This window comes from Artemia sp. Qi Xiang Cuo, chromosome 19 (assembly GCF_049724085.1).
Source record: "Artemia sp. Qi Xiang Cuo chromosome 19, ASM4972408v1, whole genome shotgun sequence".
Taxonomy (NCBI): Eukaryota; Metazoa; Arthropoda; class Branchiopoda; order Anostraca; family Artemiidae; genus Artemia; species Artemia sp. Qi Xiang Cuo.
Window position 1 is genome coordinate 37,921,320 of NC_142812.1, and position 23,481 is coordinate 37,944,800.

Consider the following 23,481-nt stretch of genomic DNA (forward strand, 5'->3'; position numbering starts at 1 on the left):
TTACGCTATTGTAGAAAATAATTTTAAAGTACCAAGTCACATGATAGTTACATTATTGTATTTAATAATTTCAAAGTACCATGTCACCGAATAGCTACGATATTATATGCAATAAATTCAAAGTACCATTTCATATGATATTTACGCTATTGTATAAATTAATTACAAAGAACAATGTCTAATTTTATTTACTCTATTGACGAAATTAATTTAAAAGTATCAAGTAACATTATAGTTACGCTATTGTAGAAAATAATTTCAAAGTAGCAAGTCACATTATAGTTATGCTATTATAGAAAATAATTTCAAAGTACCAAGTCACAGGATAGTTACGCTAATATAGAAAATAATTTCAAATAACCAACTCATAAGATAGTTACGATAATATAGAAAATAATTTCAAAGTACAAAGTCACATGATAGTTACGCTATTGTAGAAAATAATTTCAAAGTACCAAGTCGCATTGTAGTTACGCTATTGTAGAAAATAATTTCAAAGTACCAAGTCACATTATAGTTACGCTTTTGTAGAAAATAATTTCAAAGTACCAAGTCACATGATAGTTACGCTATTATAGAAAATAATTTCAAACTACCAAGTCACATGATAGTTACGCTTTTGTAGAAAATAATTTCAAAGTACCAAGTCACATGATAGTTACGTTTTTTTAGAAAATAATTTCAAAGTAGCAAGTCACATTATAGTTACACTATTGTAGAAAATAATTTCAAAGTACCAAGTCACATTATAGTTACGCTATTGTAGAAAATAATTTCAAAGTACCATGTCACATTATAGTTACGCTTTTCTAGAAAATAATTTCAAAGTACCAAGTCACATGATAGTTACGCTATTGTATAAAATAATTTCAAATTACCCAGTCATATTGTAGTTACGCTATTGTAGAAAATAATTTCAAAGTACCATGTCACATGATAGTTACGCTATTGTAGAAAATAATTTCAAAGTACCAAGTCACATGATAGTTATGCTTTTGTAGAAAATAATTTCAAAGTACCATGTCACATGATAGTTACGCTATTGTAGAAAATAATTTCAAAGTACCAAGTCACTAGATAGTTACTCTATTAAAGAAAATAATTTCAAAGTAACATGTAACATGATAGATACACTATTTTAGAAAATAATTTCAAAGTACCAAGTCACATGATAGTTACGCTTTTGTAGAATATAATTTAAAAGTACCAAGTCACATTATAGTTACGCTATTGTAGAAAATCATTTCAAAGTACCAAGTTACATGATAGTTACGCTTTTGTAGAAAATAATTTCAAAGTACCAAATCAGATGATAGTTACGCTATTATAGAAAATAATTTCAAAGTACCAAGTCACATTATAGTTACGCTATTGTAGAAAATAATTTCAAAGTATCAAGTCACATTATAGTTACACTATTGTAGAAAATAATTTCAAACTACCAAGTCACATGATAGTTACGCTATTGTAGAAAATAATTTCAAAGTACCATGTCACATGATAGTTACGCTATTGTAGAAAATAATTTCAAAGTACCAAGTCACATGATAGTTATGCTTTTGTAGAAAATAATTTCAAAGTACCAAGTCACATTATAGTTACGCTATTATAGAAAATAATTTCAAAGTACCATGTCACATGATAGTTACACGATTGTATAAAATAATTTCAAAGTATCATGTCACATGATAGTTACACTATTTTAGAATATAATTTCAAAGTAACAAGTCACATGATAGTTACGCTATTGTAGAAAATAATTTCAAAGTAACAAGTCACATGATAGTTAAGCTATTGTAGAAAATAATTTCAAAGTACCAAATCACATGATACGTACGCTATTGTAGAAAATAATTTAAAAGTACCAAGTCACATGATAGTTACGCTATTATAGAAAATAATTTCAAAGTACCAAGTCACATGATAGTTACGCTATTGTTGAAAATAATTTCAAAGTACCGTGTCCCATGATAGTTACGCTATTGTAGAAAATAATTTCAAAGTACCAAGTGACATGATAGTTACGCTAATATAGAAAATAATTTCAAAGTACCAAGTCACATGATAGTTACGCTATTATAGAAAATAATTTTAAAGTGCCAAGTCACATGATTGTTACGCTATTATAGAAAATAATTTCAAAGTACCAAGTCACATGATAGTTACGCTATTATAGAAAATAATTTCAAAGTACCAAGTCACATGATAGTTACGCTATTATAGAAAATAATTTCAAATTACCATGTCACATGATAGTTACGCTATTGTATAAAATAATTTCAAAGTACCAAGTCACAGGATAGTTACGCTATTGTACAAAATAATTTCAAAGTAACAAGAAATTTAATTCAGGAAATTATGAAAAAAAAAAAAATTTAGACAGGGTTACGTGTAAACTCTTTATTGTTTTCATGACTTAGATACACGATTGTGTATCTAAGTGTGTATCACGATTGTGTCCACTTAGAGTGGCGCGCCACTCTAAGTGAACCTAGATCAACCCAACTTTTTGGATATCTCTCTCACTATGACTCTGTTTGTGTGTCGTGTCTGTGCGTGTCTCGTCTCTATATGTGTGTGTCATCTCTGTGGGTGTGTTGTCTAAAAAACCAGTCTGGTTGAAAACATGGAGTTTTCGTACTGCTCACTTTTTTGCAATGTGTAGGAACCAGCGGGGAATCCCCGCTCGTTTGGAAAGGTGCCAAGGAAAGGCATGCAAATAGCATGTAGTTTGAATGAAATTTCCGTATTGTGTATCCAAGAGTTGACTTCAAGAAAGAAATTGTTACTTACTGAGAATTTTTTGATAATTTCTTTAATTAAATTTCTACATCGTGTAGCTAAGTGAAAATTGTTTGTGATAAAGAGAAAAAAAGTTACTTACTTGCGTTTTTTTCATAATTTCTTGAATGAAGTATATGTACTGTATATCCAAGAGTTGTTACTTGCTTACAATTTTTTCATAATTTCTTAAATGAAATTTCCGTATTGTGTATCCAAGGGTTGACTTCAAGAAAAGAAATTGTTACTTACTGAGAATTTTTTCATAATTTCTTTAATTAAATTTCTACACAAGAGCTGACTTCAAGAAAGAAATTGTTATTTACTGAGAATTTTTTCATAGTTTCTTGAATTAAATTTATACATCGTGTATCTAAATCATGAAAACAATAAAGAGTTTACACGTAACCCTGTCTAAATTTTTTTTTCATAATTTCCTGAATTAAATTTCTTTGTACTTTGAAATTATGTTCTAGAATAGTTTAACGATCAATTTACGTTGTATAGTGAAACGATTTTCTACAGGAGCGTAACTATTTAGCTTCTATTAGGTTAGAAATTCTTTTTATCCAGAATTTCAAAATAAAGAGACATTTCACTTTAATATTACGTTATTTAAGAGAGTAACTATCATGTGATTTGATACTTTAAAATCATTTTATACAGAAACTTAACTATCCTTTGTCTTATTAATTCTATATTATTCTATATAAAAACGTAACTATAATGTGTCTTGGTAATTTGATATTATTTTCCATAAAATAGTAAATCTAATTTGAGTTGGTACTTTTAAATTATTTTCTACAATAGAGTAAATATCATGTGACATGGTACTTTGAAATTATGTTCGACAATAGCTTAACTATAATATGACTTTGTACTTTAAAATTATTTTCTACAACAGCGTTAATATCATTTGACTTTTTACTTTGAAATTGTTTTCTATAAAAGCTTAACTATTATATGACTTGGTACTTTGAAATTATTTTCTACATTAGCGTAAATATAATGTGACTTGGTACTTTGAAATTATTTTCTATAAAAGCGTAACTATCAAGTGACTTGGTACTTTGAAATTATTTTCTACAAAAGCGTAACTATCATGTGACTTGGTACTTTGAAATTATTTTCTAAAATAGCGTAACTATAATGTGACTTGTTACTTTGAAATTATTTTCTACAATAGAGTAACTATCATGTGACATTGTACTTTGAAATTATTTTCTATAATAGCGTAACTATAATGTGACTTGATACTTTGAAATTATTTTCTACAAAAGCGTAACTATCATGTGACTTGGTACTTTGAAATTATTTTCTACAAAAGCGTAACTATCATGTGACATGGTACTTTGAAATTATTTTCTACAATAGCGTAACTATAATGTGACTTGGTAGTTTGAAATAATTTTCTACAATAGTGTAACTATAATGTGACTTGATACTTTGAAATTATTTTCTACAATAGCTTAACTATAATGTGACTTGTTATTTTGAAATTATTTTCTATAATAGCGTAACTATCATGTGACTTGGTACTTTGAAATTATTTTCTATAATAGCTTAACTATAATGCTATTTGGTTCTTTTAAATTATTTTCTACAATATCGTAACTATAATTTGACTTGGTACTTTGAAATTATTTTCTACAAAAGCGTAACTATCATGTGACTTGTCACTTTGAAATTATTTTCTACAATAGCGTAACTATAATGCGATTTGGTACTTTGAAATTATTTTCTAAAATAGTGTAACTATCATGTGACTTGGTACTTTGAAATTATTTTCTACAAAAGAGTAAGTATAATGTGACATGGTACTTTGAAATTATTTTCTACAATAGTGTAACTATAATGTGACTTGGTACTTTGAAATTATTTTCTACAATAGCTTAGCTATAATGTGACTTGGTACTTTGAAATTATTTTCTACAATAGCGTAACTATCATGTGACTTGGTACTTTGAAATTATTTTCTACAAAAGCGTAACTATCATGTGACTTGGTAGTTTGAAATTATTTTCTATAATAGCGTAACTATCATGTGACTTGGTACTTTGAAATTATTTTCTACAATAGTGTAACTATAATATGACTTGGTACTTTGAAATTATTTTCTACAATAGCGTAACTATCATGTGACTTGGTACTTTGAAATTATTTTCTACAATAGGGTAACTATAATGTGACTTGGTACTTTGGAATTATTTTCTATAATAGAGTAAATATCATGCGATTTGTGACTTTAAAATCATTTTCTAAAATAGCGTAACTATCATGTGACTTGGTACTTTGAAATTATTTTCTATAATAGCGTAACTATAATGTGACTTGGTACTTTGAAATTATTTTCTACAATAGAGTAACTATCATGTGACTTGTTACTTTGAAATTATTTTCTATATTAGAGTAACTATCATGTGACATGTTACTTTGAAATTATTTTCTACAATAGTGTAATTATCATGTGACTTGGCACTTAGCAATTATTTTCTAAGAGAGCGTAACTATCAATAGACTTGGTACTTTGTAATTATTTTCTACAATAGTTTAACTATAATTTGACTTGGTACTTTGAAATTATTTTCTACAAAAACGTAACTATCATGTGACTTGGTACTTTGAAATTATTTTCTACAAAAGCGTAACTATCATGTGACTTGGTAGTTTGAAATTATTTTCTATAATAGCGTAACTATCATGTGACTTGGTACTTTGAAATTATTTTCTACAAAAGCGTAACTATAATGTGACTTGGTACTTTGAGATTATTTTCTACAATAGCGTAACCACAATTCGACTTGCTACTTTGAAAATATTTTCTACAATAGCGTAACTATAATGTGACTTGGTACTTTGAAATTATTTTCTAAAATAGCGTAACTATCATATGATTTGGTGCTTTGAAATTATTTTCTATAATAGCGTAACTATCATGTGACTTGGTACTTTGAAATTATTTTCTACAATAGCTTAACTATAATGTGACTTGGTAATTTGAAATTATTTCTACAATAGCGTAACTATCATGTGACTTGATACTTTGAAATTGTTTTCTACAATAGCGTAACTATCATGTGACTTGGTACTTTGAAATTATTTTCTACAATAGAGTAACTATCATTTGACTCGGTACTTTGAAATTATTTTCTAAAAAAGCGTAACTATAATGTGACTTGGTACTTTGAAATTATTTTCTACAAAAGCGTAACTATCATGTGACTTGGTACTTTGAAATTATTTTATAAAATAGCGTAAATATAATGTGACATGGTACTTTGAAATTATTTTTTACAAAAGCGTAACTATCATTTAACTTGGTACTTTTAAATTATTTTCTATAATAGCGTAGCTATCATGTGATTTGGTACTTTGAAATTATTTTCTAAAAAAGCGTAACTATAATGTGACTTGGTACTTTGAAATGATTTTCTATAATAGCGTAACTATAATGTGACTTGGTACTTTGAAATTATTTTCTACAATAGTGTAACTATCTTGTGACTTGGTACTTTGAAATTATTTTCTACAATAGCGTAACTATCATGTGACATGGTACTTTGAAATTATTTTCTACAAAAGCGTACCTATAATGTGACTTGGTACTTTGAAATTATTTTCTACAAAAGCGTAACTATCATGTGACTTGGTACTTTGAAATTATTTTCTACAATAGCGTAACTATAATGTGACATTGTACTTTGAAATTATTTTCTATAATAGCGTAACTATCATGTTACTTGTTACTGTGAAATTATTTTTTGTAATATCTTAACTATAATGCGAGTTGGTACTTTTAAATTATTTTCTAAGATAGCTCAACTATCATGTGACTTGGTACTTCGAAATTATTTTCTAGAATATCTTAACTATCATGTGACATGGTAATATGAAATTATTTTCTACAATAGCGTAACTGTAATGTGACTTGGTACTTTGAAATTATTTTTTACAATAGTGTAACTATAATGTGACATGGTACTTTGAAATTATTCTCTAAAAAATCGTAACTATCATGTGACTTGATACTTTGAAATTATTTTCTACAATAGCGTAACTATAATGTGACTTGTTACTTTGAAATTATTTTCTACAATAGCGTAACTATCATGTGACTTGTTACTTTGAAATTATTTTCTACAATAGCGTAACTATAATGTGACTTGATACTTTGAAATTATTTTCTATAATAGCGTAACTATAATGTGACTTGGTACTTTTAAATTATTTTCTACAATAGAGTAACTATAATGTGACTTGTTACTTTTAAATTATTTTCTACAAGATCGTAACTATCATGTGACTTGTTACTTTGAAATTTTTTTCTACAATAGCGTAAATATCATGTGAGTTGGTACTTTGAAATTATTTTCTACAATAGCGTAACTATAATGTGACTTGGTACTTTGAAATTATTTTCTATAATAGCGTAACTATTATGTGACTTTGTACTTTGAAATTATTTTCTACAATAGAGTAACTATCATGTGACTTGGTAATTTGAAATAATTTTCTACAAAAGCGTAACTCTCATGTGACTTGGTACTTTGAAATTATTTTCTACAAAAGCGTAACTATCATGTGACTTGATACTTTGAAATTATTTTCTACAAAAGCGTAACTAGCATGTGACATGGTAGTTTGAAATTATTTTATAAAATAGCGTAAATATAATGTGAATTGGTAATTTGAAATTATTATCTACAATAGCTTAACTATCATGTGACTGGGTACTTTGAAATTATTTTCTACAATAGACTAACTATCATGTGACTTGGTACTTTGAAATTATTTTCTACAATAACGTAACTATCATGTGACTTGCAACTTTGATATTATTTTCCTCAATAGCGTAACTATCATGTGACTTGGTACTTTGAAATTTTTTTCTATAATAGCGTAACTATCATGTGACTTGGCACTTTGAAATTATTTTCTATAATAGTGTAACTATCATGTGACATGATACTTTGAAATTATTTTCTACAATAGCGTAACTATCATGTGACTTGATACTTTGAAATTATTTTCTACAAAAGCGTAACTATCATGTCACATGGTACTTTGAAATTAATTTCTATAATAGCGCTTTTGTAAGGACTTGATACTTTGAAATTATTTTCTACAATAGCGTAACTATCATGTGACATGGTACTTTGAAATTATTTTCTATAATAGCGTAACTATAATGTGAATTGGTACTTTGAAATTATTTTATATACTAGCGTAACTATCATGTGACTTGGTACTTTGAAATTATTTTATAAAATAGTGTAACTATCATGTGACATGGTACTTTGAAATTATTTTCTACAAAAGCGTAACTATCATGTGACTTGGTAGTTTGAAATTATTTTCAACAATAGTGTAACTATAATGTGACTTGATACTTTGAAATTATTTTCTACAATAGCGTAACTATAATGTGACTTGGTATTTTGAAATTATTTTATATAAGAGCTTAAATATCATGTGACTTGGTACTTTGAAATTATTTTCTATAATAGCGTAACTATCATGTGACTTGGTACTTTGAAATTATTTTCTACAATAGCGTAACTATCATGTGACTTGGTACTTTGAAATTATTTTCTACAATAGTGTAACTATAATGAGACTTGGTACTTTGAAATTATTTTATACAATAGTGTAACTATCATGTGACTTGGTACTTTGAAATTATTTTCTACAAAAGCGTAACTAAAATGTGACATGGTACTTTGAAATTATTTTCTACAATAGCGTAACTATAATGTGACATGGTACTTTGAAATTATTTTCTACAATAGCGTAACTATCATGTGACTTGGTACTTTGAAATTATTTTCTACAAAAACGTAACTATCATGTGACTTGGTAGTTTGAAATTATTTTCTACAATAGCGTAACTATAATGTGATTTGGTACTTTGAAATTATTTTCTACAATAGCGTAACTATAATGTGACTTGGTACTTTGAAATTATTTTCTAGAATAGCGTAACTATAATGTGGCTTGGTACTTTGAAATTATTTTTTACAATAGCGTAACTATCATTTGACTTGGTACTTTGAAATTCTTTTCTATAATAGCGTAACTATCATGTGATTTGGTACTTTGAAATTATTTTTTATAATACCGTAACTATCATGTGACTTGGTACTTTGAAATTATTTTCTATAATAGCGTAACTATAATGTGACTTGGTACTTTGAAATTATTTTTTACAATAGCGTAACTATAATGTGACTTGGTACTTTGAAATTATTTTCTACAATAGATTAACTATCATGTGACTTGGTACTTTGAAATTATTTTCTACAAAAGCGTAACTATAATGTGACATTGTACTTTGAAATTATTTTCTACAATAGCGTAACTATAATGTGACTTGGTACTTTGAAATTATTTTCTACAATAGTGTAACTATAATGTGACTTGTTACTTTGAAATTATTTTCTACAAAAGCGTAACTATCATGTGACTTGTTACTTTGAAATTATTTTCTACAATAGCGTAACTATAATGTGACTTGATACTTTGAAATTATTTTCTATAATAGCGTAAATATCATGTGACTTGGTACTTTGAAATTATTTTCTACAATAGCGTAACTATCATGTGACTTGGTGCTTTGAAATTGTTTTCTAAAGTAGCTTAACTATCATGTGAATTGGTACTTTGAAATTATTTTCTAAAATAGAGTAACTATAATGTGACTTGTTACTTTGAAATTATTTTCTACAATAGCGTAACTATCATGTGACTTGATACTTTGAATTTATTTTCTACAATAGCGTAACTATCATGTGACTTTGTACTTTGAAACTATTTTCTACAATTGCGTAACTATCATATGACTTGGTACTTTGAAATTATTTTCTACAATAGCGTAACTATAATGTGACTTGGTACTTTGAAATTATTTTCTACAATAGCGTAACTATCATGTTACATGGTACTTTGAAATTATTTTCTACAATAGCGTAACTATCATGTGACTTGGTACTTTGAAATTATTTTCTAAAAAAGAGTAACTATCATGTGACATGGTAGTTTGAAATTATTTTCTACAAAAGCGTAACTAGCATGTGACTTGGTACTTTGAAATTATTTTATACAATAGCGTAAATATAATGTGACTTGGTACTTTGAAATTATTTTCTACACTAGCTTAACTATCATGTGACTTGGTACTTTGAAATTATTTTCTACAATAGCGTAACTATCATGTGACTTGGTACTTTGAAATTATTTTCTACAATAGCGTAACTATCATGTGACTTGATACTTTGAAATTATTTTCTACAATAGCGTAACTATCATGTGACATGGTACTTTGAAATTATTTTCTACAAAAGCGTAACTATCATGTGACTTTTTACTTTGAAATTATTTTATACAATAGTGTAACTATCATGTGACTTGATGCTTTGATATTATTGTCCACAATAGCTTAACTATTCTGTGACTTGATACTTTGAAATTATTTTATAAAAAATACTAACTATAATGTCACATTTTAATTTTAAATTAATTTCTAATAGATATACTTTTTAATGACTTTTTACTATTATATTATATTATAAAAAAGCGTAAATATCATTTGACATGGTCCTTTGAAATTATTTTCTAAAATAGCGTAACTATAATGTGACTTGGTACTTTGAAATTATTTTCTACAAAAGCGTAACTATCATGTGACTTGGTACTTTGAAATTATTTTCTACAAAAGCGTAACTATCATGTGACATGGTACTTTGAAATTATTTTCTACAATAGCGTAACTATCATGTGACTTGGTAGTTTGAAATTATTTTCAACAATAGTGTAACTATAATGTGACTTGATACTTTGAAATTATTTTCTATAATAGCGTAACTATAATGTGACTTGGTATTTTTAAATTATTTTCTATAATAGCGTAACTATCATGTGATTTGGTACTTTGAATTTATTTTCTATAAAAGCGTAACTATCATGTGACTTGGTACTTTGAAATTATTTTCTACAATAGCGTAACTATCATGTGACTTGGTACTTTGAAATTATTTTCTACAATAGCGTAACTATAATGCGACTTGGTACTTTGAAATTATTTTCTTCAATAGTGTAACTATCATGTGACTTGGTACTTTGAAATTATTTTCTACAAAAGCGTAACTATAATGTGACATGGTACTATGAAATTATTTTCTACAATAGCGTAACTATAATGTGACTTGGTACTTTGAAATTATTTTATACAAAAGAGTAACTATCATTTGACTTGGTAATTTGAAATTATTTTGAACAATAACGTAACTATTATTTAACTTGGTACTTTGAAATTTTTTTCTAAAATAGCGTAACTATAATGTCGCTTGGTACTTTGAAATTATTTTCTACAATAGCGTAACTATAATGTGACTTGGTACTTTGAAATTATTTTCTACAATATCGTAACTATAATGTGACTTGGTACTTTGAAATTATTTTCTAGAATAGCTTAACTATAATTTGACTTGGTACTTTGAAATTATTTTCTATAATATCGTAACTATCATGTGATTTGGTACTTTGAAATTATTTTCTATAATACCGTAACTATCATGTGACTTGGTACTTTGAAATTATTTTCTAAAATAGCGTAAATATAATGTGACTTGGTACTTTGAAATTATTTTCTACAATAGCGTAACTATAATGTGACTTGTGACTTTGAAATTATTTTCTATAATAGTGTAACTAAAATGTGACATGGTACTTTGAAATTATTTTATACAATAGCGTAACTATCATGTGACATGGTACTTTGAAATTATTTTCTACAAAAGCGTAGCTATAATGTGACTTGGTACTTTGAAATTATTTTTTACAAAAGCGTAACTATCATGTGACTTGGTACTTTGAAATTATTTTCTACAATAGCGTAACTATCATGTGACTTGGTACTTTGAAATTATTTTCTAAAATAGCGTAAATATCATGTAACTTGGTACTTTGAAATTATTTTCTACAATAGTGTAAATATCATGCGACTTGGTACTTTGAAATTATTTTCTAAAAGAGCGTATCTATAATTTGAATTGGTACTTCGAAGTTATTTTATACAATAGCGTAACAATCATATGACTTGGTAATATTAAATTATTTTCTACAAAAGCTTTACTATAATGTGACATGGTACTTTGAAATTATTTTCTACAAGAGTTTAACTAGAATGTACCATGGTACTTTGAAATTATTCTCTAAAAAAACATAACTGTCATGTGACTTGGTACATTGAAATTATTTTGAAAAAAAGCGTAACAATCATTTGACTTGGTACTTTGAAATTATTTTCTATAATAGCGTAACTATAATGTGACTTGGTACTTTGAAATTATTTTCTACAATAGCGTAACAATAATGTGACTTGGTACTTTGAATTTATTTTCTAAAATAGCGTAACTATAATGTGACTTAATACTTTGAAATTATTTTCTACAATAGTGTAACTATCATGTGAGTTGGTACTTTGAAATTATTTTCTACAAAAGTTTAACTATCATGTGACTTGGTACTTTGAAATTATTTTCTACAATAGCGTAACTATCATGTGACTTGGTACTTTGAAATTATTTTCTACAAAAGAGTAACTATCATGTGACTTGGTACTTTGAACTTATTTTCTACAAAAGCGTAATTATCATGTGACTTGGTACTTTGAAATTATTTTCTACAAAAGCGTAACTATCATGTGGCATGGTACTTTGAAATTATTTTCTACAAAAGCGTAACTATCTTGTAAATTGGTACTTTGAAATTATTTTCTAAAATAGCGTAATTATCATGTTACATGGTAATTTGAAATTATTTTCTATAATAGCGTAACTATAATGTGACTTGGTGCTTTGAAATTATTTTCTACAATAGAGTAACTATGATGTGACATGGTACTTTGAAATTATTTTCTACAAAAACGTAACTATCATGTGACTTGATACTTTGAAATTATTTTCTACAATAGCGTAACTATAATGTGACTTGATACTTTGAAATTATTTTCTACAATAGCGTAACTATAATGTGACTTGGTACTTTGAAATTATTTTCTACAATAGCGTAACTATCATGTGACTTGGTACTTTGAAATTATTTTCTACAATATCGTAACTATAATGTGACTTGTTACTTTGAATTTATTTTCTACAATAGCGTAACTATCATGTGACTTGGTACTTTGAAATTATTTTCTACAATAGCGTAACTATCATATGACTTGGTACTTTGAAATTATTTTATAGATTAGCGTAACTCTCATGTGACTTGGTACTTTGAAATTATTTTCTACAAAACTTTAACTATCATGTGACTTGGTACTTTGAAATTATTTTCTACATAAGCCTAACTATCATGTGACTTGGTACTTTGAAATTATTTTCTACAAAAGCGTAACTATCATGTGACTTGGTACTTTGAAATTATTTTCTATAATAGCGTAACTAGCATGTGAATTGGTACTTTGAAATTATTTTCTAAAATAGAGTAAATATCATGTGAATTGGTACTTTGAAATTATTTTCTACAATAGCTTAACTATCATGTGACTTGGTCCTTTGAAATTATTTTCTACAAAAGCATAACTATCATGTGACATGGTACTTTGAAATTATTTTCTACAATAGCGTAACTATCATGTGACTTGGTACTATGAAATTATTTTCAACAATAGCGTAACTATCATTTGACTTGGTACTTTGAAATTATTTTCTACAATAGCGTAACTATCATGTGACTCGTTACTTTGAAATTATTTTCTATAATAGTGTAACTATAATGTGACATGGTACTTTGATATTATTGTCTACAATAGCGTAACTATCATGTGACTTGGTACTTTGAAATTATTTTCTACAAAAGCGTAACTATCATGTGACATGGTACTTTGAAATTATTTTCTATAATAGCGATTTTGTAAGGACTTGATACTTTGAAATTATTTTCTACAATAGCGTAACTATCATGTGACATGGTACTTTGAAATTATTTTCTATAATAGCGTAACTATAATGTGACTTGGTACTTTGAAATTATTTTCTACAAAAGAGTATCTATAATGTGACATGGTACTTTGAAATTATTTTCTACAAAAGCGTAACTATCATGTGACATGGTACTTTGAAATTATTTTATACAATAGCGTAACTATCATGTGATTTGGTAGTTTGAAATTATTTTCTACAATAGTGTAACTATCATGTGACTTGGTACTTTGAAATTATTTTCTACAAGAGCTTAAATAGCATTTGACTTTTTATTATGATATTATTTTCTATAAGATCTTAACGATCATTTGATTTTGTAATTTGTAATTATTTTATACAATAGAGTAACTATACTGTGACGTTGTACTTGGAAATGTTTTTCTGTAAAAATCTAACTATCATGTGACTTGGTACATTGACATTATTTTCTAAAATAGTGTAATTATCATGTGACATGGTACTTTTAAATTATTTTCTTAAAAATTGTAACTATCTTTTGAATTGGTACTTTGAAATTATTTTCTACAAAAGCGTAACTAAAATGTGACATGGCACTTTGAAATTATTTTCTACAATAGCGTAACTATCATGTGACTTGGTACTTTGAAATTATTTTCTACAATAGCGTAACTATAATGTGACTTGGTACTTTGAAATTATTTTCTACAAAACCGTAACTATCATGTGACTTGGTAGTTTGAAATTATTTTCTACAATAGCGTAACTATAATGTGATTTGGTACTTTGAAATTATTTTCTACAATAGCGTAACTATAATGTGACTTGGTACTTTTAAATTATTTTCTGAAATAGCGTAACTATACTGTGGCTTGGTACTTTGAAATTATTTTTTATAATAGCGTAACTATAATTTGACTTGGTCCTTTGAAATTATTTTCTAAAATAGCGTAACTATCATGTGATTTGGTACTTTGAAATTATTTTCTATAATACCGTAACTATCATGTGACTTGGTACTTTGAAATTATTTTCTATAATAGCGTAACTATAATGTGACTTGGTACTTTGAAATTATTTTCTACAATAGCGTAACTATAATGTGACTTGGTACTTTGAAATTATTTTCTACAATAGTGTAACTATAATGTGACTTGGTACTTTGAAATTATTTTCTACAATAGCGTAAGTATAATGTGACATGGTACTTTGAAATTATTTTCTACAATAGCGTAACTATAATGTGACTTGGTACTTTGAAATTATTTTCTACAATAGTGTAACTATAATGTAACTTGGTACTTTGAAATTATTCTCTACAAAATCGTAACTATAATGTGACTTGATACTTTGAAATTATTTTCTACAATAGCGTAACTATAATGTGACTTGATACTTTGAAATTATTTTCTACAATATCGTAACTATCATGTTACTTGGTAGTTTGAAATTATTTTCTAAAATAGCGTAACTATCATGTGACTTGTTACTTTGAAATTATTTTCTACAATAGCGTAACTATCATGTGACTTGGTACTTTTAAATTATTTTCTACAATAGCGTAACTATCATGTGACTTGTTACTTTGAAATTATTTTCTACAATAGCGTAACTATAATGTGACTTGATGCTTTGAAATTATTTTCTAAAATAGCGTAACTATCATGTGACTTGGTACTTTGAAATTATTTTCTACAATAGCGTAATTATCATATGACTTGGTACTTTGAAATTATTTTCTACAATAGCGTAACTATCATGTGATTTGGTACTTTGAAATTATTTTCTACAATAGCGTACATATCATGTGACTTGGCACTTTGAAATTATTTTCTACAAAAGCGTAACTATCATGTGACTTGGAACTTTGAAATTATTTTCTACAAAAGCGTAACTATCATGTGACATGGTACTTTGAAAGTATTTTCTACAAAAGCGTAACTATCATGTGACTTGGTACTTTGAAATTATTTTCTACAATAGCGTAAATATAATGTGACTTGGTACTTTGAAATTATTTTCTACAATAGCTTAACTATCATGTGACTTGGTACTTTGAAATTATTTTCTACAAAAGCCTAACTATCATGTGACATGGTACTTTGAAATTATTTTCTACAATAACGTAACTATCATGTGACTTGGTACTTTGAAATTATTTTCTACAATAGAGTAACTATCATGTGACTTGGTACTTTGAAATTATTTTCTACAATAGCGTAACTATCATGTGACTTGGTACTTTGAAATTATTTTCTACAATAGAGTAACTATCATGTGACTTGGTACTTTGAAATTATTTTCTACAATAGCGTAACTATCATGTGACTTGGTACTTTGAAATTATTTTCTAAAAAAGCGTAACTATCATGTGACATGGTACTTTGAAATTATTTTCTATAATAGCGCTTATTTAAGGACTAGATAATTTGAAATTATTTTCTACAATAGCGTAACTATCATGTGACATGGTACTTTGAAATTATTTTATACAATAGCGTAACTATCATGTGACTTGTTACTTTGAAATTATTTTCTACAAAAGCGTAACTATCATGTGACATGGTACTTTGAAATTATTTCCTACAAAAGTGTAACTATCATGTGACATGGTACTTTGAAATTATTTTCTACAATAGCGTAACTATCATGTGACTTGGTAGTTTGAAATTATTTTCAACAATAGTGTAACTATAATGTGACTTGATACTTTGAAATTATTTTCTACAATAGCGTAACTATAATGTGACTTGGTATTTTTAAATTATTTTCTATAATAGCGTAACTATCATGTGATTTGGTACTTTGAATTTATTTTCTATAATAGCGTAACTATCATGTGAATTGGTACTTTGAAATTATTTTCTACAATAGTGTAACTATCATGTGACTTGGTACTTTGAAATTATTTTCTACAATAGTGTAACTATCATGTGACATGGTACTTTGAAATTATTTTCTACAATAGAGTAACTATCATGTGACTTGGTACTTTGAAATTATTTTCTACAAAAGCGTAACTATAATGTGACATGGTACTATGAAATTATTTTCTACAATAGCGTATCTATATTGTGACTTGTTACTTTGAAATTATTTTCTACAATATCGTAACTATCATGTGACTTGTTACTTTGAAATTATTTTCTACAATAGAGTAACTATAATGTGACTTGATACTTTGAAATTATTTTCTACAATAGCGTAACTATCATGTGACTTGGTACTTTGAAATTATTTTCTACAATAGTGTAACTATAATGTGACTTGGTACTTTGAAATTGTTTTCTACAAAAACGTAACTATCATGTGACTTGGTACTTTGAAATTATTTTCAACAAAAGCGTAACTATCATGTGACTTGGTAGTTTGAAATTATTTTCTATACTAGTGTAACTATCATGTGACTTGGTACTTTGAAATTATTTTCTACAATAGCGTAACTATAGTGTGACTTGGTACTTTGAAATTATTTTCTAAAATAGCGTAACTATAATGTGACTTGGTACTTTGAAATTATTTTCTACATTAGCGTAACAATCATGTGACTTGGTACTTTGAAATTATTTTCTATAATAGCGTAACTATCATGTGACTTGGTACTTTGAAATTATTTTATAAAATAGCGTAACTATCATGTGACATGGTACTTAGAAATTATTTTATACAATAGCGTAACTATCATGTGACTTGGTACTTTGAACTTATTTTCTACAAAAGCGTAATTATCATGTGACTTGGTACTTTGAAATTATTTTCTACAAAAGAGTAACTATCATGTGAGTTGGTACTTTGAAATTATTTTCTACAACAGCGTAACTATCATGTGACTTGGTACTTTGAAATCATTTTCTACAATAGCGTAACTATCATGTTACTTGGTACTTTGAAATTATTTTCTACAATAGAGTAACTATCATGTGACTTGGTAATTTGAAATTATTTTCTACAATAGAGTAACTATAATGTGACATGGTACTTTGAAATTATTTTCTACAAAAACGTAACTATCATGTGACTTGATACTTTGAAATTATTTTCTACAATAGCGTAACTATAATGTGACTTTATACTTTTAAATTATTTTCTACAATAGCGTAACTATAATGTGACTTGGTACTTTGAAATTATTTTCTACAATAGCGTAACTATCATGTGACTTGGTACTTTGAAATTATTTTATACAATATCGTAACTATCATGTGACTTGTTACTTTGAAATTATTTTCTACAATAGCTTAACTATCATGTGACTTGTTACTTTGAAATTATTTTCTACAAAAGCCTAACTATCATGTGACTTGGTACTTTGAAATTATTTCCTACAATAACTTAACTATCATATGACTTGGAACTTTGAAATTATTTTCTACAATAGCGTAACTATCATGTGACTTGATACTTTGATATTATTTTCTATAAAAGCGTAACTATAATTTGACAAGATACTAAGAAATTAATTTCTACAATAGCGTAAATATAATCTGACATTTTAATATGTAATAATTTTATAAAATAGAGAAACTATCATGTGACTTGGTACTTTGAAATTATTTTCTACAAAAGCGTAACTATCATGTGACATGTTACTTTGATATTATTTTCTATAATAGAGCTTTTGTTAGGACTTGATACTTTGAAATTATTTTCTACAATAGCGTAACTATCATGTGACATGGTACTTTGAAATTATTTTCTATAATAGCGTAACTATAATGTGACTTGGTACTTTGAAATCATTTTCTACAATAGAGTAACTATCATGTGACTTGGTACTTTGAAATTATTTTCTACAAAAGCGTAACTATCATGTGACATGGTACTTTGAAATTATTTTCTACAATAGCGTAACTATCATGTGACTTGGTAGTTTGAAATTATTTTCAACAATAGTGTAACTATAATGTGACTTGGTACTTTGAAATTATTTTCTACAATAGCGTAACTATCATGTGACTTGGTACTTTGAAATTATTTTCTAGAATAGCGTAACTATCATGTGATTTGGTACTTTGAATTTATTTTCTACAAAAGCGTAACTATAATGCGAGTTGTTACTTTGAAATTATTTTCTACAAGAGTGTAACTATCATGTGACTTGTTACTTTGAAATTATTTTCTACAATAGTGTAACTATCATGCAACATGTTACTTTGAAATTATTTTCTAAAATAGTATAACTATCATGTGACTTGGTACTTTGAAATTATTTTATACAAAAGCGTAACTATAATGTGACATGGTACTTTGAAATTATTTTCTACAATAGCGTAACTATAATGTGACTTGGTACTTTGAAATTATTTTATACAAAAGCGTAACTATCATGTGACTTGGTACTTTGAAATTATTTTCTACAAAACCGTAACTATCATGTGACTTGGTAGTTTGAAATTATTTTCTATAATAGCGTAACTATAATGTGACTTGGTACTTTGAAATTATTTTCTACAATAGCGTAACTATAATGTGACTTGGTACTTTGAAATTATTTTCTAAAATAGCGGAACTATAATTTGACTTGGTACTTTGAAATTATTTTCTACAATAGCGTAACTATAATGTGACTTGGTACTTTGAAATTCTTTTCTATAATAGCGTAACTATCATGTGATTTGGTACTTTGAAAGTATTTTCTATAATACCGTAACTATAATGTGACTTGGTACTTTGAAATTATTTTCTATAATAGCGTAACTATAACGTGACTTGGTACTTTGAAATTATTTTCTACAAAAGCGTAACTATAATGTGACTTGGTACTTTGAAATTATTTTCTACAATAGCGTAACTATCATGTGACTTGGTACTTTGAAATTATTTTCTACAATAGCGTAACTATAATGTGACATGGTAATTTGAAATTATTTTCTAGAATAGCGTAACTATAATGTGACTTGGTACTTTGAAATTATTTTCTACAATAGTTTAACTATAATGTAACATGGTACTTTGAAATTATTCTCTAAAAAATCGTAACTATCATGTGACTTGATACTTTGAAATTATTTTCTACAATAGCGTAACTATAATGTGACTTTATACTTTGAAATTATTTTCTACAATAGCGTAACTATAATGTGACTTGGTACTTTGAAATTATTTTCTACAATAGCGTAACTATAATTTGACTTGATACTTTGAAATTATTTTCTATAATAGCGTAACTATCATGTGACTTGGTAGTTTGAAATTATTTTCTACAATAGCGTAACTATCATTTGACTTGTTACTTTGAAATTATTTTCTACAATAGAGTAAATATCATGTGACTTGGTGCTTTGAAATTATTGTCTAATAGAGCGTAACTATCATGTGACTTGATAATTTGAATCTATTTTCTACAATAGTGTAAATATAATATGACTTGGTACTTTGAAATTATTTTATATAATAGAGTAACTATAATGTTACTTGTTACTTTGATTTTATTTTATATAATAGCGTAAATATCATGTGACTTTTTACTTTGAAATTATTTTCTACAATATTGTTACTATCTTGAGACATGGTAGTTTGAAATTATTTTCTACAATAGAGTAACTATCATGTGACATGGCACTTTGAAAGTATTTTCTACAATAGCGTAACTATCATGTGACTTGGTACTTTGAAATTATTTTCTACAATAGCGTAAATATAATGTGACTTGGTACTTTGAAATTATATTCTACAAACGCGTAACTATCATGTGACTAGGTACTTTGAAATTATGTGCTACACACGCGTAAACATAATGTGTCTTTGCACTTTTAAAACATTTCCTATAATAACATAACTATAATTTGACTTGGTACTATGAAATTATTTTCCACACTAGAGTAACTCTCATGAGACTTGATACTTTGAAATTGTTTACTATAATAGCGTAACTATCATGTGACTTGGTACTTTGAAATTATTTTCTATAATAGTGTAACTATAATGTGACATGGTACTTTGATATTATTGTCTACAATAGCTTAACTATTATGTGACTTGGTACTTTGAAATTATTTTCTACAAAAGCGTAACTATCATGTGACATTGTACTTTGAAATTATTTTCTATTATAGCGATTTTGTTATGACTTGATACTATGAAATTATTTTCTACAATAGCGTAACTATCATGTGACATGGTACTTTTAAATTATTTTCTATAATAGCGTAACTATCATGTGACTTTGTACTTTGAAATTTTTTTCTACAATAGCTTAACTATCATTTGACTTGGTACTTTGAAATTATTTTCTACAAAAGCGAAACTATCATGTGACTTGGTACTCTGAAATTATTTTATAGAATATAGTAACTATCGTATCACATGGTACTTTGAAATTATTTTCAAAAATAGTGTAACTATAATGTGACTTGATACTTTGAAATTATTTTCTACAATAGCGTAACTATAATGTGACTTGGTATTTTTAAATTATTTTCTAAAATAGAGTAACTATCATGTGAATTGGTACTTTGAATTTATTTTATACAAAAGCGTAACTATCATGTGACTTGGTACTTTGAAATTATTTTCTACAATAGTGTAAATATAATGTGACATGGTAGTTTGAAATTATTTTCTATAATAGCGTAACTATCATGTGATTTGGTACTTTGAAATTATTTTCTACAATAGCGTAAATATCGTGTCACTTTCGAATTTGAAATTAATTTCGCCATGATAGTAATAATAATATGAATTAGTACATTGAAATTGTTTTCTGAAGAAGTGTAACAATAATGTGACTGGCTACTATTAAATTAGTTTCTAAAATAGTTTAAATCTGTAATAACATTTTCCTTTGAAATTAGTGTATACAATAGCGTAACTATCATTTGAATTGTTACATTGAAATAATTTTATACAATAGCGAATCTATAATGTGACTTGGTACTTTGAAATTATTTTCTATAATAGCGTAACTATCATGTGATTTGGTAGTTTGAAATTATTTTCTACAAAATAGTAACTATAATTTGACTTGGTACTTTGAAATTATTTTCTACAAAAGCGTAACTATCATGTGACTTGGTACTTTGAAATTATTTTCTACAATAGCGTAACTAACAGGTGACTTGTTACTTTGAAATTATTGTCTACAATAGCGTAACTATCATGTGACTTGTTACTTTGAAATTATTATCTACATAAGAGTAAATATAATGTGACTTGGTAATTAGAAATTATTTTCTACAATAGCGTAACTATCATGTGACTTGGTACTTTTAAATTATTGTTTACAAAAGCGTAATTATCATGTGACTTGTTAAATTGAGATTATTTTATACAATGGCGTAACTATCATGTGACTTGGTACTTTGAAATAATTTTCTACAAGAGCATAACTATCATGTGACTTGGTACTTTGAAATTATTTTCTACAATAGCGTAACTATAATGTGACTTGGTACTTTGAAATTATTTTTTACAATAGCGTAACTATCATGTGACTTGGTACTTTGAAATTCTTTTCTATAATAGCGTAACTATCATGTGATTTGGTACTTTGAAATTATTTTCTATAATAGCGTAACTATCATGTGACTTGGTACTTTGAAATTATTTTATATAATAGCGTAACTATCATGTGACTTGGTACTTTGAAATTATTTTATAAAATAGAGTAACTATCATTTGACTTGTTACTTTGAAATTATTTTATATAAATAGTGTAACTATCATGTGACTTGGTACTTTGAAATTATTTTCTACAATAGCGTAACTATCATGTGACATAGTACTTTGAAATTATTTTCTACAAAAGCGTAGCTATAATATGACTTGGTACTTTGAAATTATTTTCTACAAAAGCGTAACTATCATGTGACTTGGTACTTTGAAATTATTTTCTACAATAGCGTAACTATAATGTGACATGGTACTTTGAAATTATTTTCTACAATAGCGTAACTATCATCTGAATTGGTACTTTGAAATTATTTTATACAATAGCGTAACTATAATGTGATTTGGTACTTTGAAATTATTTTCTACGATAGTGTAACTATCATGTGACTTGGTACTTTGAAATTATTTTCTACAAAAGCGTAACTATAATGTGACATGGTACTTTGAAATTATTTTCTACAATAGCGTAACTATAATGTGACATGGTACTTTGAAATTATTTTCTACAATAGCGTAACTATAATGTGACTTGGTACTTTGAAATTATTTTCTATAATAGCGTAACTATAATGTGACTTGGTAGTTTGAAATTATTTTCTATAATAGCGTAACTATCATGTGACTTGGTACTTTGAAATTATTTTCTACAAAAGCGTAACTATAATGTGACTTGGTACTTTGAAATTATTTTCTACAAAAGCTTAACTATAATGTGAATTGGTAGTTTGAAATTATTTTCTACAATAGCGTAACTATCATGTGACTTGGTACTTTGAAATTATTTTATACAATAGCATAACTATCATTTGACTTGGTACTTTGAAATTACTTTCTACAATAGCGTAACTATCATGTGACTTGGTACTTTGAAATTATTTTCTACATTAGCGTAACTATAATGTGACTTGGTACTTTGAAATTATTTTCTACAATAGCGTAACTATCATGTGACTTGGTACTTTGAAATTATTTTCTACAAATAGCGTAACTATCATGTGACTTGGTACTTTGAAATTATTTTCTAGAATAGCGTAACTATCATGTGACTTGGTACTTTGTAATTATTTTCTACAAAAGAGTAACTATAATGTTACTTGTTACTTTGAAATTATTTTATACAATCGGGTAATTATCATGTGACTTG